The 14766-nt window shown below is 37.1% G+C and overlaps 1 long non-coding RNA gene across 28 annotated transcripts in view; it reads left to right on the top strand.

Annotated features, from left to right (window-relative positions):
• The window catches only part of LOC147339896 (uncharacterized), a 784113-nt gene that overhangs the window by 144440 nt on the left and 624907 nt on the right, over positions 1–14766 (top strand). For 2 of the 28 annotated variants that reach the window (XR_015159709.1, XR_015159716.1), the window contains one exon: positions 9484–9644. The exons of 24 other annotated variants lie outside the window; for them this stretch is intronic. This is a non-coding gene — a long non-coding RNA (uncharacterized LOC147339896). Of the gene's footprint in view, positions 1–9483; positions 9655–14766 lie in introns of those variants that run through there. 2 more of the 28 variants (XR_015159688.1, XR_015159719.1) reach the window with 2 other exon arrangements.

Genomic DNA, 14766 nt, shown 5'->3' with positions numbered 1-14766 from the left:
AAAAGATCATAAAAGCTTTGAGGGCAGGGGTAGGAGCTTACCTGCCAAACATTACAGAATCAGATTTGCATCAGATTTCTCTTTGGCACTCTAGAAGATAGGAGACAATGGAGGGAGAAATTGAAGAGAAAACCAGTTTAAACTTAGAATGATATGCACTACCAAGATGACTAGAAATAATACTACCCCAAATTGGAAGGGGGATAGATGTGAAATTTTATATAAATTTGGGAAGATAACTACCAGAAAAAGTAAAAATTCAATCTATCACAAATAGTTTGCTTCTGAAGAGCTGGACTGATTTTAGTGTGTATGGGATTGAAGTTCTTCATAATAAATCCTTCAGATTATTTTTTTTTACAAAGTACACATTATTTTTCTAAAATCAAGAAGGAATAAACAAAATCCAAAATTCCTTTGCCACTGAAAAAGGACTGTAGCTTTAAGATAACATGGATGATGAACACACACTTTTTGTTGTGAATTCTTCCATTAAGGAAACATTGGCTGAAATAGCTGCCTGTTTTAGAAAAAAAATCTTTAAGAATTATAGTGCAGAACTAGCTGTTGCTATCAATGACAACAGCCCTTTCCCCAGTTCTTTTAAGCTCATCTGCTTAGCAATATAGGAAACCTGGAGTCAGGTTAGAGAAGTATTTTTCTTTTCTGCCTACAATAAGTGGGCTCAAGGCTTAGTATAATTTGGAGAACTCATAAAGTGTACAAATATAGATGAATATAGGCAGTGCCAGTATTAAGAGGAAACCTGAAATCAATAAATGAGCTTTTTTATATGCCAGAATAAGCAGATGCTTTATTGTAGTATCAAATTATATGTACCCTGGAATATAGACTATGTTGATCAGAAACTAGTGTAGCTTCTGAACAAGTAAACACTCACAAACCTAATTTCTTTCTGTGACAGAGAGATAGTTTGGTAAATGAAAGAGAGGCTGAAAGAGTAGTTTCAGTTGATTGAAGGAAAGCTCATAGAAATGGAGGTGATGCTGTAAATGGCGGATGACTATGAACTGGCATCTGTTTTCCTGAAGAAGGTGCTTCAGATTGTTGTTGTTTAGTCCCTAAGTCATGTCTAAATCTTTGCGACCGCGTGAACTTCAGCATGCCAGGCTTCCGTGTCCTTCACTATCTCCCAGAGTTTGCTCAAACTCACGTCCATTGAGTCAGTGATGCCATCCAACTATCTCATCTTCTCTCACCCTCTTCTCCTCCTGCCCTCAATCTTTTGCAGAATCAGAGTCTTTTCCAATGAGTCAGCTGTACGCATCAGGTGGCCAAAGTATTGGAGCTTCAAATCAGTCCTTCCAATGAGTATTCAGGGTTGATTTCCTTTAGGATTGACTGGCTTGATCTCCTTACTATCCAAGGGATTCCCAAGAATCTTCTCCAGTACCACAATTTGAAAGCATCAATTCTTAGGTGTTTAGCCTTCTTTATGGTCCATCTCTCACATCCATCCTGACTACTGAAAAAATCAGACTTTTGACTATATGAGCCTTAGTTGGCAAAGTGATGTCACTGCTTTTTAATATGCTGTCTAGGTTTGTCATAGCTTTTCTTCCAAGGAGCAAGTGTCTTAATTTCATGGCTGCAGTTACCATTCACAGTGATTTTTAGAGCCCAAGAAAATCTGTCACTGCTTTTACATTTTCCCCATCTATTTGCCATGAAGTGATGGGACCAGATGACATGATCTTCGTTTTTTGAATGTTGAGTTTCAAGTCAGCTTTTTCATTCTCTTTTTTCACCTTCATTAAGAGGCTCTTTAGTTCCTCTTTGCTTTCTGCCATTAAAGAGGTATCATGTGCATGTCTGAGGTTAATATTTCTCCCTGCGGTTATGATTTTAGCTTGTGAGTCATCCAGCCCAGCATTTTGCATAATGTACTCTGCATACAAGTTAAATAAGCAGGGCAACAATATATAGCCTTGATGTACTCTTTTCCCAATATTGAACCATTCTATTGTTCCATGTCCAGTTCTAACTGTTGCTTCTTGTCGTGCATACAGCTTTCTCAGGAGACAGGTAAGGTGGTCTGGTATTCCCATCTCTTGAAGAATTTTCCACAGTTTGTTGTTATCCACACAGTCAAAGCAGCCAAAGGCTTTAGCATAGTCAATGAAGCAGAAGTAGGTATTTTTGTGAAATTTCCTTGCTTTTTCTGTCATCCAGTGGATGTCAGCAATTTGATCTCTGGTTCCTCTGCCTTTTCTAAATCAAGCTTGTACATCTGAAAGGTCTCGGCTCATGTACTGCTGAAGCCTACCTTGAAGGATTTTGAGCATAACCTTGCTAGCATGAGAAATGAGAGAAACTGTCCAGTAGTTTGAACGTTCTTTGGCACTGCCCTTCTTTGGGACTGGAATGAAAACTGACCTTTTCCAATCTTGTGGCCACTGTTGAATTTTCCAAATTTGTTGTCATATTGAATGCAGCACTTTAACAGCATCATCTTTTAGGATTTGAAATAGCTCAGCTGAAATTCCATCACCTCCACTGGCTTTGTTTGTAGTGATGCTTTCTCAGGCCCAGCTGACTTCACATTCCAGGGTGTCTGGATCTTGGTGCGTGACCACACCATTGTGGTTATCCCCAGTAATGAAAACATTTTTTGATAGTTCTGTGTATTCTTGTTACCTCTTCTTAATCTCTTCTGCTTCTTATAGGTCCTTACAATTTCTGTCCTTTATCATGGCCATCCTTGCATGAAATGTTCCCTTGCTATCCAATTTTCTTGAAGAAATCTCTAGTCTTTCTCATTATGTTGTTTTACTCTACTTACTTGCATTGTTCATTGAAGAAGGCCTTCTTATCTCTCCTTGCTATTCTCTGGAATCCTGCTTTAAGTGGATATATCTTTTCTGTTCTCCCTTGCTTTTCACTTTTCTTCATTCCTCAGTTATTTGTAAAGCCTTCTCAGACCACCACTTTGCATTCTTGCAGTTATTTTTCTTTGGGGTGGTTTTGATCACTGCCTCCTGTACAGTGTTACAAACTTCTGTCCATAGTTCTTTAGGCACTCTGTCTACTAGATCTAATTCCTTGAATCTATTCATCACCTCTACTGTATAATCATAAGGGATTTGACTTAGGTCATATCTGAATGGCCTAGTGTTTTCTCTATTTTATTCAATTAAAGTACGGGCTAGCAGTAAGCCAGCCAGGACTAAGTACAAGCTTGGAGTCATCCAATCAGGGCAAAGTACAGACTAGGATTCAGCCAATCACAGCAAAGTACAGGCTAGGAGTCAGCCAATCAGGGCAACGTGCAGGCTAGAAATCAGTCAAACAGAGCCACATAGAGGCTAGGATTTGGCCATTCAGAGCAAAGACAGGCTAGAAGTTAGCCACTCAGGGCAAAATACAGGCTAAGAGTCAGACAATCAGGACAATGTACAGGCTGGGAGTCAGCCAATCAGGACAATGTACAGGCTAGGAGTCAGATAGTCAGGACTAAGTACAGGATAGGAGTCAGCCAATCAGGGTTAAGTACAGCGTTTTTGTTACTCAGTTGCTAAGTCCTGTCCCGCTTTTTCAGCCCCATGGACCACAGCATGCCAGCCATCACTGTCCTTCACGATCTCCTGAAATATGCTGAAATTTATGTCCGTTGATTCGGTGATGTTATCTAAACATCTCTTCCTCGTCACCCCCTTCTCCTTTTGCCTTCTTTCTTTCCCAGCATCAGGGTCTTTTCCAGTGAGTCATCTGTACACATCAGGTGGCCAAAGGATTGGAGCTTTAGCTTCAGCGTTAGACCACAAAATGAATATTCAGTGTTAATTTCCTTTAAGATTGACTCATTTGATCTCCTTGCAGTCTAAGAGACTCTCAGGAGTTTTCTCTACCCCCACAATTTGAAAGCATCAATTCTTTGGCGCTCAGCCTTCTTTATGGTCCAACTTTCACAGCCATACATGACTACTGGAAAAATCATAGCTTTGATTATACAGAACTTTGTGAGCAAAGTGATGTCTCTGCTTTTTAGTATGCCGTCTAGGTTTGCCATAGCTTTTCTTCCAAGGAGCAAGCATCTTTTAATTTTGTGGCTGCAGTCACCATCTGCAGTGATTTTGGAAACCCCTAAAATAAAATCTGTCACTGCTTCCAGTTTCTCCCCATCTATTTGCCATGAAGTAATGGGACAAGATGCCATGATCCTAGTTTTTTTGAATGTTAAGTTTTAGGGCAGCTTTTTCACTCTCTTCTTTAACCTTCATCAAGAGGCTTTTTAGTTTCTGTTCCTACTTGCTTTCTGCCATTAAAGAGGTATCATCTGCATTTCTCAGGTTGTTGATATTTCTCCCAGCAGTCTTGATTCCAACTTGTGAGTCATTCAGCCCAGCATTTTGCATAATGTACTCTGCATACAAGTTAAATAAGCAGGGAGACAATAGCCTTGACATACTCCTTTCCCAATTTTGAGCCAGTCTCTTGTTCTGTGTCCGGTTCTAACTGTTGCTTCTGGTCCTGCATACAGGTTTCTCAGCAGACAGTTAAGGTGGTCTGGTATTCCCATCTCTTTAAGAATTCCCCACAGTTTGTTGTGATCCACACAGTAAAAAACTATAGCATAGTCAATGAAGCAGAAGTAGATGTTTTTTTCTTTTTTGGAATTCCCTTGCTTTTTCTATGATCCAGTAGACTCTGGCAATTTGATCTCTGGTTCCTCTCATTTCCAGATTGTACATCTGAAAGTTCTTGATTTATGTACTGTTGAAGCCTAGCTTGGAGGATTTTGAACATAATCTTGCTAGCATGTGAAGTCAGTGCAATTGCACAGTAATTTTAATATTGTTTGGCATTGCCTTTCTTATAGACTGGAATGAAAACTGACCTTTCCCAGTCCTGTGGCCACTGCTGAGTTTTCCAAATTTGTTCGCATATTGAGTGAAGCAGTTTAACAGCATCATCTTTGGGGATTTTAAATACCTCAGGCAGAATTCCATCACCTCCACTAGCTTTGTTTGTAGTGATGCTTCCTAACGCTCACTTGACTTCACATTCCAGGATGTCTGGCTCTAGGTGAGTGATCACAGCATCATGGTTATCTGGGTCATTAAGATGTCTTTTGTGTAGTTCTTCTGTGTATTCTTGCCACGTCTTCTTAATATCTTCTGCTTCTGTTAGGTCCATACCATTTCTGTCCTTTATTGTGCCCATCTTTGTATGAAATGTTCCTTTGGAATTTCTAGTTTTCTTAAAGAGATCTCTAGTCTTTCCCATTCTGTTGTTTTCCTCTATTTCTTTGCACTGATCACTGAGGAAGGCTTTCTTTTCTCCTCTTGATGTTATTTTGAACTCTGCATTTAGGTGGATATATCTTTCCTTTTCTCTTTTGCCTTTAGCTTCTCTTCTTTTCTCAGCTATTTGTAAGGTTTCATCAGGCAATCATTTTGCCTTTTTGCATTTCTTTTTATTGAGGATGGTCTTGATCACTGCCTCCTGTACAAAGTCATGAACCTCTGTCCATAGTTCTTCAGGAATTTTGTCTATCAAATCTAATATGTTGAATCTATTTGTCACTTCCACTGTATAATCATAGGGGGTTTGATATAGGTCATACCTGAATGGTCTCGTGGTTTCCCCTACTTTATTAAATTTAAGTGTAAATTTTGCAACAAGGAGTTCATGATCTGAGCCACAGTCAGCTCCTGGTCTTGTTTTTGCTGTCCATATAGAGCTTCTCCATCTTTGGCTGCAAAGAATATAATCAATTTGATTTTGGTATTGACCATCTGGTGATGTCCATATGTAGAGTTGTCTCTTGTATTGTTGGAAGAGAGTGTTTGCTATGACCAGTGTGTTCTCTTGGCAAAACTCTGTTAGCCTTTGCCCTGCTTCATTCTGTACTCCAAGGCCAAATTTGCCTGTTACTCCAGGTATCTCTTGACTTCCTACTTTTGCATTGTAGTCCCCTATCATGAAAAGGACATCTTTTTTTGGTGTTAGTTTTAGAAGGTCTTGTAAGTCTTCATAGAACCTTTCAACTTCAGCTTCTTTGGCATTAGTGGTTGGGGCATAGACTTGGATTACTGTGATATTTGAATGGTTTGCTTTGGAAACAGAGATCATACTGTAATTTTTGAGACTGCACCCAAGTACTTCATTTTGGACTCTTTTGTTGACTATGAGGGCTAGTCCATTTCTTCTAAGGTATTCTTGCCCTCAGTAGTAGATACAATGGTCATCTGAATTAAATTTACCCATTCGAGTCCATTGTAGTTCACTGATTCCTAAAATGTTGATGTTCACTCTTGCCATCTTCTGTTTTACCACCTCCAATTTACCTTGAATTGTGGACCTAATGTTCCAGGTTTCTATGCAATATTGTTCTTACAGCATTGGACTTTACATCTATCACCAGTCACACCCACATCTGGGTGTTGTTTTCACTTTGGCTCCATCTCTTCATTCTTTTGGAGTTATTTCTCTGCTCTTCTCCAGTAGCATATTGGGCACCTACCAACCTGGGGAGTTCATCTTTCAGTGTCATATTTTTTTTGCCTTTTCATACTGTTCATGGCGTTCTCAAGGCAAGAATACTGAAGTGGTTTGCCATTCTCTTCTCCAGTGGACCACGTTTCATCAGAACTCTCCTCTATGACCTGTCCATCTTGGATGGCCCTATAGGATATGGCTCATAGTTTCTTTGAGTTACAGGAGGCTGTGGTCCATGTGATCAGTTTGATTAGTTTTCTGTGATTGTGGTTTTCATTCTATCTGCCCTCTGATGTATAATGATAAGAGGCTTATGGAAGCTTCCTGATGGGAGAGACTGACTGAGAGGGAAACTTGGTCTTCACTTGTCCAAGTCATCTTCCCAACCCAGGGATCAAACCCAGTTCTTCCACATTGCAGGCAGATTCTTTACCAGCTGAGCCATTAGAGAAGCCCAAGAATACTGGAGTGGGTAGCCTCTCCCTTCTCCAGCAGATCTTCCTGACTCAGGAATCCAACTGGGGTCCACTGCATTGCAGGCAGATTCTTTACCAGCTGAGTTACTAGGGAAGCCCCAAGTTTTATCTTACTCGTCCTTTTTGTTCTATTCAGATCTTCAATTGATTGGATAAGACCTACCCACATTAGTGATGTTTCCTACTTACTTAGATGCAAACTTAAGATAGGACAAGTATTGGGAATGGCAATTGATATTTCCATAGGGAATATTGGAAATAATTAACATGCATACAGTAAGTAATGCCCCATAAAAGTATTTTATGAAATGTAAAGCCTCAGACAAATGTTAGTGGATATAAGGATATAGAAAACTAAATGAAATTATCTTCTGACTGAGGCTAAGGATTGTGAAATCATCTGCAGAAACAGGTTAATTCAAAGAGCAAGTCAATAAAAATATAAAAAATGAACCCAGAGTGATAGAGAATAATATAAAAATCAATCATAACATTAAATGTGAACAAGAAAGGTCAACAACTATATTAGACATTGAATCAAAACAAGACATATAAAACTAATATGCATTTACAAATAATTAGATCATGTGAGGCCTATTCTATTAATGCAGAATATACAACTAGGAGTTGTTATTTTGGTATTAAAGAAGGTAAATTTTGCAAACAAATTGATCACCACAATAAAAGATAAATTAAGCAACCCAAACCCTAATGTCGAATTCATGTATAATAGCTGTCATACCATATTATATTTTTTTCAAAATAGGTATTTTTTATTAAAAAAAAAACCTATACAAACAGGTTTGTTGCTCACAAATTATAATGAGAAATTTTAAACAATTTGTCTCCTCCCTCCAAGAAAGTATGTTTTGCCTGTATAACCTTTTCTGGCCGTGCATTTTGATGGTATAGAAAAAAAAAAAAAAACTCACAAATATTCCATATAACTTTGTTAGAACTTACAGTGAAACAGCAGAATCCAGAATCCTTACACAGTGAATAATTAAAAAAACACATTTTTCTTCAAGTTGAAGGGTTTTTGAAGTTACATAAACAGTGAAGATTACAAAATAAATAGTGTCTAAAAAACAAAATAAAAAACTTTGCTCCTATATGGACAGATGGTCATCAGAGTTCCATCCTGCTCACATTTCCCTTTCCTCTTTGACCCTGACATTTTTTAAGCCACTGTATTGTCACTTGATGCTATACCCAGAAATCCACCTCGTTGTGACATTACTCCTTCTGTCTAATCCTGGAAACCCACAGTTGGTTTCCATGTTTACATCAGAATAGAACAAACTTAAAAAAAAAGACTCAAACTAGAAATTGTTATTCAGCAGTGTGAAAAAGAAGAAAATTTTGTGTTACTGAGTAGAAAATGTATTTTTTAAAGTCTACATAACTTTTCTTATGGAAAATAATGAAAGGTGTGGACACAGAGATGCTGAGATAATCTATCACATATTAAGATAAGTAAAAAAATTTATGTTTTAAAATCGGGCATCCACATAGAAATAAGAGTATTTTCTAAATAATGTGTCAATCAGGAAGAAAATCTAGTACACTACTAACAATAAAAAATTAAAGTGTAACATAAAAAATAATGTGTTTCAGTCAAAACTGTAAGTAGGTTTATTCCTTTCTCTTTGAATATATATTAATTAAAAAATTAGGCTAAAACACACAAAAATAAATATGAACAAAGAATAAAAAGGGAAATTTATGCTTCAATAAGTGAAAGAAACTATGAAAGGATTGATAATCAGCAGATACTTTATGATCAAAATTGACAAAATATATTTATATTGTTGGCTCAATTAATTGAAAGCATAAGTTAGTAATATCGCAGATAAAAATATAAAAATATCTTAATTCTAGTGTAATGCCATAGAAAAAAACTGAAGAATTTGTCAAAGTTCTACCCCTAAAACAGCCACCAGATTCATAGTGTTTGTATACAAGTTCTACCAAATCATTAAGGAATAATTTCCACATTATAGAAATTGTTTCAACACATATCAATAAGATAAAAACAGTGATAATCTGTGAGATATGAAGTAAAAACAGAGAGCAGAAAGTTGGGTGAGAAATGTTGAATTCAGTTTTTAATATGCTGAGTTTGAAAAGCCAAATGGACTGTCTGTCTGACTGTATCTAGTGAGATATTGGCTATTTATTCCTTTATACCGAAACTTTTTTTGAATGCCTCTTTGTGTCAGGCACTAAATACGAAATTGTCTGTACCCTCAAAATTATTATGTAAAAGAGACAAAGAATTGACCCATATAAACAATGTACTGCTAAAAATGCTAACAATATTGGTCTCCCTTTTGTGTAGTGAGTTGTGGGGAACTTGCAGAGGGGTATTGGGGTGAATTCATCTAGCTTTAGAAATGGCCTTGACATCTGTTAATCATTCGTCTAATGTGTAGTACCTACAGAATCTGTGAGATAAGAGTCTGATGTAAACACCTCACTTAACTAATCTATTGAGAGGAACACAGGACATTATAACTGGTCTCTTTGTCCTCACTTCTAGCAGATCTTTGGGTGTTGCCTAAGGGGCCTGGAATGGAGTGTAACCCTGGAGAAAGATGACCACAGCTAAGAAAATTGCAAAAAAAATTCCTATTGTCTTAGTTCGGATTCTTCCAAGACAGATCCTGAGATGAGGCTGCATGTGCACATGGTTTATTTGGGAGATGATCCCAAGTATGGTAAGAGATTGAGAAAATGAGGGGAAGGAAGAAATTCAATAAAATGGGAAGCCTGTAGTCAATTGAACTGCTACTCTGGCGGGGTGGGGTGCTCTGAGAGAACAGGGGGAACGTCCTTTAGAATCGATGGACCTACCAAGCTGGAAGGAAACTGGGGTATTTATCCAGCAACTCTCATCCCTCACTGGTTGAGGTCTGTCTTGTAATGCTACTCTTTGGGGCTGCCCCGGGGGCAGGCAGAGCAGACCCTACAGCCAGACCATACCTGCAGGCAAGACACAGCACGTGGTTGGTATAGGAACTCACTGTAGGAGGTCCCCAGGGGTGTTCTGGGACTACTGACAGCTTCTGAAAGGCCGGTGAAAGATCTCCAGCCCTGGGTAATATTCCTCTTTCATTAAGGAAGAGAGTCCAGAGACATAAATGATGCCAGAATCTCAGTTACGTGAATGGTGGAGACATTGGTGGTGGTAGGATTGAATTTCAACCCAAAACTGCAGTTTACCGAGTGGGCTACATACATTCATCTGAGGCACACCTCATACCAGACTCATGTCAGCAAGACAGATTTCATTCTCTAGCTTTCAAGGGCCTGAATCTCCTAACTCAATGGACTATAACTGAAGGAAGGCCAGAAATAGAGTTGATTTGCCCTTGTGTTTTCAGTGCTGAGTCAGTGTCTGACACGTGCCCAGACACTTGATTTGTGTCTGTTGAACTGAATTGGTTGGTATTGCTTTGATTAGGAACCAGATGGGGCTCAATCTGCAGAAAGGGGATGGGAAAAGCCCAGAATGACACACTTTACTTAGGGCTACATTCAGGGCTCTATGGTCAATCAGATTCATGCAAGCAGAAATCTTACCCAGAACTATAATTTGCCAGTACTTAGCAAAGAATACATGAAAAGAGCCTTGGCAAATCCACATTGCTATCCAGGATGCCCAAATCCATGAGCTTTGGCTTCCTAATCCTCTTTCCATATCAGAATGTTTGTGCTGGGGAAAAGGAGGAATCTGTGAGTAGTGAAAGTTAGATCAGGAGATCCACTCAGTTCAGGAATCTCTCATTTTTAGACCTTACTACCCATGTAGCCAAAGTGCCTAGGTAACTGACTTCCATTCTCCAGTTGGCTCATTTATCCATAAATTGCAGAGTTATTTTCAATAAATAATCCAAACAGATCATATATACCCTGGGAAATGGACTCCTTATACAAGTACTGGAAGAGTTTGCTTTGTTTTATATCTAGTAAATTTTTATATTTTATATATATATTGGTTGAGATCTAAATGGATTTAGATGGCCCCCAAGGAAGAAGGAATCAAGTTACAGACCCATTGTTAATAGTTCTCTTCCCTACTAAGGATCTAGAATTCTTCAGTATACTTTCAGCATACAGATTATGTTATAGAATAATTTTATAGTTAGAATAATTTTCTATTTGAACTTAGTAGTTACCATCCTAGTGAAAATCAAGTTTGATGAAAGCAATAACTTCATGTGCTTTGTTCACCAATGTATCTTTACCAGGGCTGACAACAGATCTCAACAAAAGTTTGTTGAGTGAATACATGAATGAACCCAGGTATTCTTTATGGTCTATTTTTATAGTTTATCACATTACTTCAGAGATGCCAAGATGTCATATAAGAAAGTATTAATTTAAACTAAAAATCAAATATCCACATAATTTATTTAAAACTAAAGAATAACAGAAAACAGTGGAATTATTGCCTTAAAAACAGAAAATTTTGAAGTTGCTCTTTGAAATAACCCTCCAAAAAACATAAGGTTACATCTAAAAAGGGATAGAAAATATGTCCTATTTTTTAAAAGGAGCCAATTATCTGCTAAGACTGTCTTAGCAGACAAAAGAAATTACGAGGCAGTAAGATGGTGTAGGAAAGTCTCAGGGTATAAAATGAATTCACAAGCATTTCACACTGATATATTAATGAAAGACAGCTGGAAGATGCAATGAATACAGAATCTAGTCACAATAACTTTAAAATAATTTTGTGTTAATATAATTCAGGGCACATGGAATTTATTACAGGATGTAATTAAAATTCAGAGAAGGCAATGGCACCCCACTCTAGTACTCTTGCCTGGAAAATCCCATGGATGGAGGAGCCTGGTAGGCTGCAGTACATGCGGTCGCGAAGAGTCGGACACGACTGAGCGACTTCACTTTCACTTTTCACTTTCATGCATTGGAGAAGGAAATGGCAACCCACTCCAGTGTTCTTGCCTGGAGAATCCCAGGGACGGGGGAGCCTGGTGGGCTGCTGTCTATGAGGTCGCACAGAGTCGGACACAACTGAAGCGACTTAGTAGTAGTATAATTAAAATTATGGGAGATTGAAGAAAGATGTACAAATAAGGTGATACATCTTACTTAACTAAAACAGAGATGGTAGTTTCTCTAGGGTATTTTATAGATTTAATGTAATCTAATACCTTTGTAGTTTTATTAATACATTTTGAAAGTAGTGATTTTCATCTGGAAGAATACATCTCTAATAATACTAATAAACATTTAAAAATGTAATGATGGTGGGTGGTCTCCATCAGATTTAATGAATTTGTTCAAACTTCAGAATGTATTCTAACTAGACGCATGTGAGAACTGATTGGTACCGAGTTAGCTATAAAACCATTGAAAGAGTGGAGTAGAGCTTCCTGAAAAATACTCAAATCACTGTATTTATTAGGGTGGGGTATTCGAAAGATTCTAAATCAGGACAAGAAACATGGTTCTTGTCATGGCTCTGTGGTGCATTGTTGGTATTAACTTTGGGCATTTTACTTAGTATTTATGAATTCAGGTTTTTCATTTGCAAAATGGGGAATTTCTGCTTTCTCCCAAAGAGCTTTTGTTATTGTATGAGATTGTGATATGCATCATAAGCCACATATCAACCATATAATTTATGTACTTCTGTAACTTGTAAGAAATATATATATTTGAAAAGCTAGAAGCAACTGAGCTATGGGGAAAAAAACACAAAGTTAACATATCTGGTTGGGAAAACTGGAAGGCAATATGGGGACTCGTCAACATAAACACATGCCAAATCTCAGACTGTACATTACAGTATTTTCTATTTGGAATGAAGGATTAATGTAAAATAATACATATAAAGGTAGAAAATTCCTTATCATATCTTAATACTATTCAGACATGCATTTCTGATTATTGAAGAAATGGAGATTTTGATTACAGAACAACTTAAACATATAAAACTAAGTAGTTTTCACTCTTCAAAATGTACGACAGCAGCTGCAAAGGGAAAGAAGCAGAACAGAGTGAGAGAAGCTCAGTATGTGTCCAACATACCTGGTAAATTCTCTTAATATGGATAACCATTCATAAAATTCTCCCCCTGCTAAAAAATGGATATGAGAAGCCAATTTGAATATGAGGAAATCATCCCATGGAAATAGAAATGCTCAGCTTTAGTAGTAATTAGAATGCAAATTTAAACACTTCAGGAACATCATATAGACATTAAATTTAAACTATCAGAAGAAAAATGTTGATATAATCAGTATTAGTGGAGCACTGAAAAAATTCTGCTTTTAAATGATAGTAAGATGCACATCTCTTAACATTTTAATTTCTTGAAATAAGGATGTCACCTATGATAAATGTTTTTGTAACAGTGAGTCACCATTGAATTGGCAGCTTTTTTTTTTTTTTTTTACTTTCTAAGTCCTATAGAAAACAATGGTGTGCTTTACAACTGATGGTATCTTAGATTTGATTAAATATGGTAGGCACTGCCACCTGAACTGTACACTGATTTTTGTCTGTGGGGAACAGCCTAGGAATCTATTACAAGAGTCATGATACTTTGACTTGATATATATACTTTAGGGAACAAAAACAGATGAAAAAACTCAAATTAAGAAAGAATTAAATTGTGTACTAGTTGGATAAAAATGCCCACTAGTGTTGGAATGACAAAATCTCTGGTCCACTAATACAAAGAATGATGCACAAACATTAAAGTGATAAGCATCAAGTTGATCCATGGAAATGTGTTGACTAATCACTCAAATTAAAAAAAAAATTAAAAATTATATAAACATCAGTTAAACCAAGTAAAAGTAATTTATATGTGTAGCACAAATAACAGAAATTGTAGAAATGAAATGTAATGTTCATAAGATTTCTTTCTTTTAAGTCAATTGAGTTCATAAAAATGGATTTTTACCAGATAGCTCTAGGGAAGTAAGGCTATTTCTTTTAATATATCCACGAAGCTATTTAATTTTTTTCTTAATATGGAAAAAGACGGTACTTGAATGTTTCTGTATTTCTCTGGAGTTTAACTATTCAATTTAGAAACTCTAATATAGAAACAAATCTCTAAACTTAAAACACGTTGCACAATGCATTCCAGTGACAAAAATTTAGTCTGTATCTTCCTCTGTTTCAGTTTTGGAAGAAATCTAAAAATTACTTTGATTAAATAGTTAAAGTTGAGCAGTTTTTTCTTCCTAATGCAGTTAGGGCTAAAAATCATGTTTAAAATATCTCCAGATTCTCTTTTTGGATCTGAGGCAAATGGCAGAATTTATCATTTTTGGAGAGTTTTAATACCATGATAACTACTTTAGAACCCTAATGGATTCTCCAGAATTGTGCCTGGAGATCATTTTCATGTCTGAAATAGCAGGTGTCAAGGATAATTTGGCTGGGGCAACTCTGACAGATTCTCATAACAAATACCCTGATTACTAAAATAGTATATTTTTTTAGAAGCCCATTTATTGAACTGGGCCTGTTATCTACAGGTAATTTATAATAAGATGAATTACTTACCCATATTAGGTATATAGTTCTCAGAAGTTAGATTTGAAAATAGTTGTATGATTAGAATAAGAGAGCCCTAATGGATGAAATTATGTTTTAGTCAACAATGGTGATCTCAGAGAAAGAACCTGGAAATACTTAGTGTAGGAGAAAAGATAGGTCTGCCGCTGCTGCTGCTGCTAAGTCGCTTCAGTCGTGTCTGACTGTGCGACCCCATAGACAGCAGCCCACCAGGCTCCGCAGTCCCTGGGATTCTCCAGGCAAGAACACTGGAGTGGGTTGT

Source organism: Bos grunniens, chromosome X, assembly GCF_055505025.1.
Source record: "Bos grunniens cultivar Pamir isolate PY7600 chromosome X, Bosgru_T2T1.0, whole genome shotgun sequence".
NCBI classification, from domain to species: Eukaryota; Metazoa; Chordata; class Mammalia; order Artiodactyla; family Bovidae; genus Bos; species Bos grunniens.
This window is presented reverse-complemented; position numbering and strand designations above follow the sequence as displayed.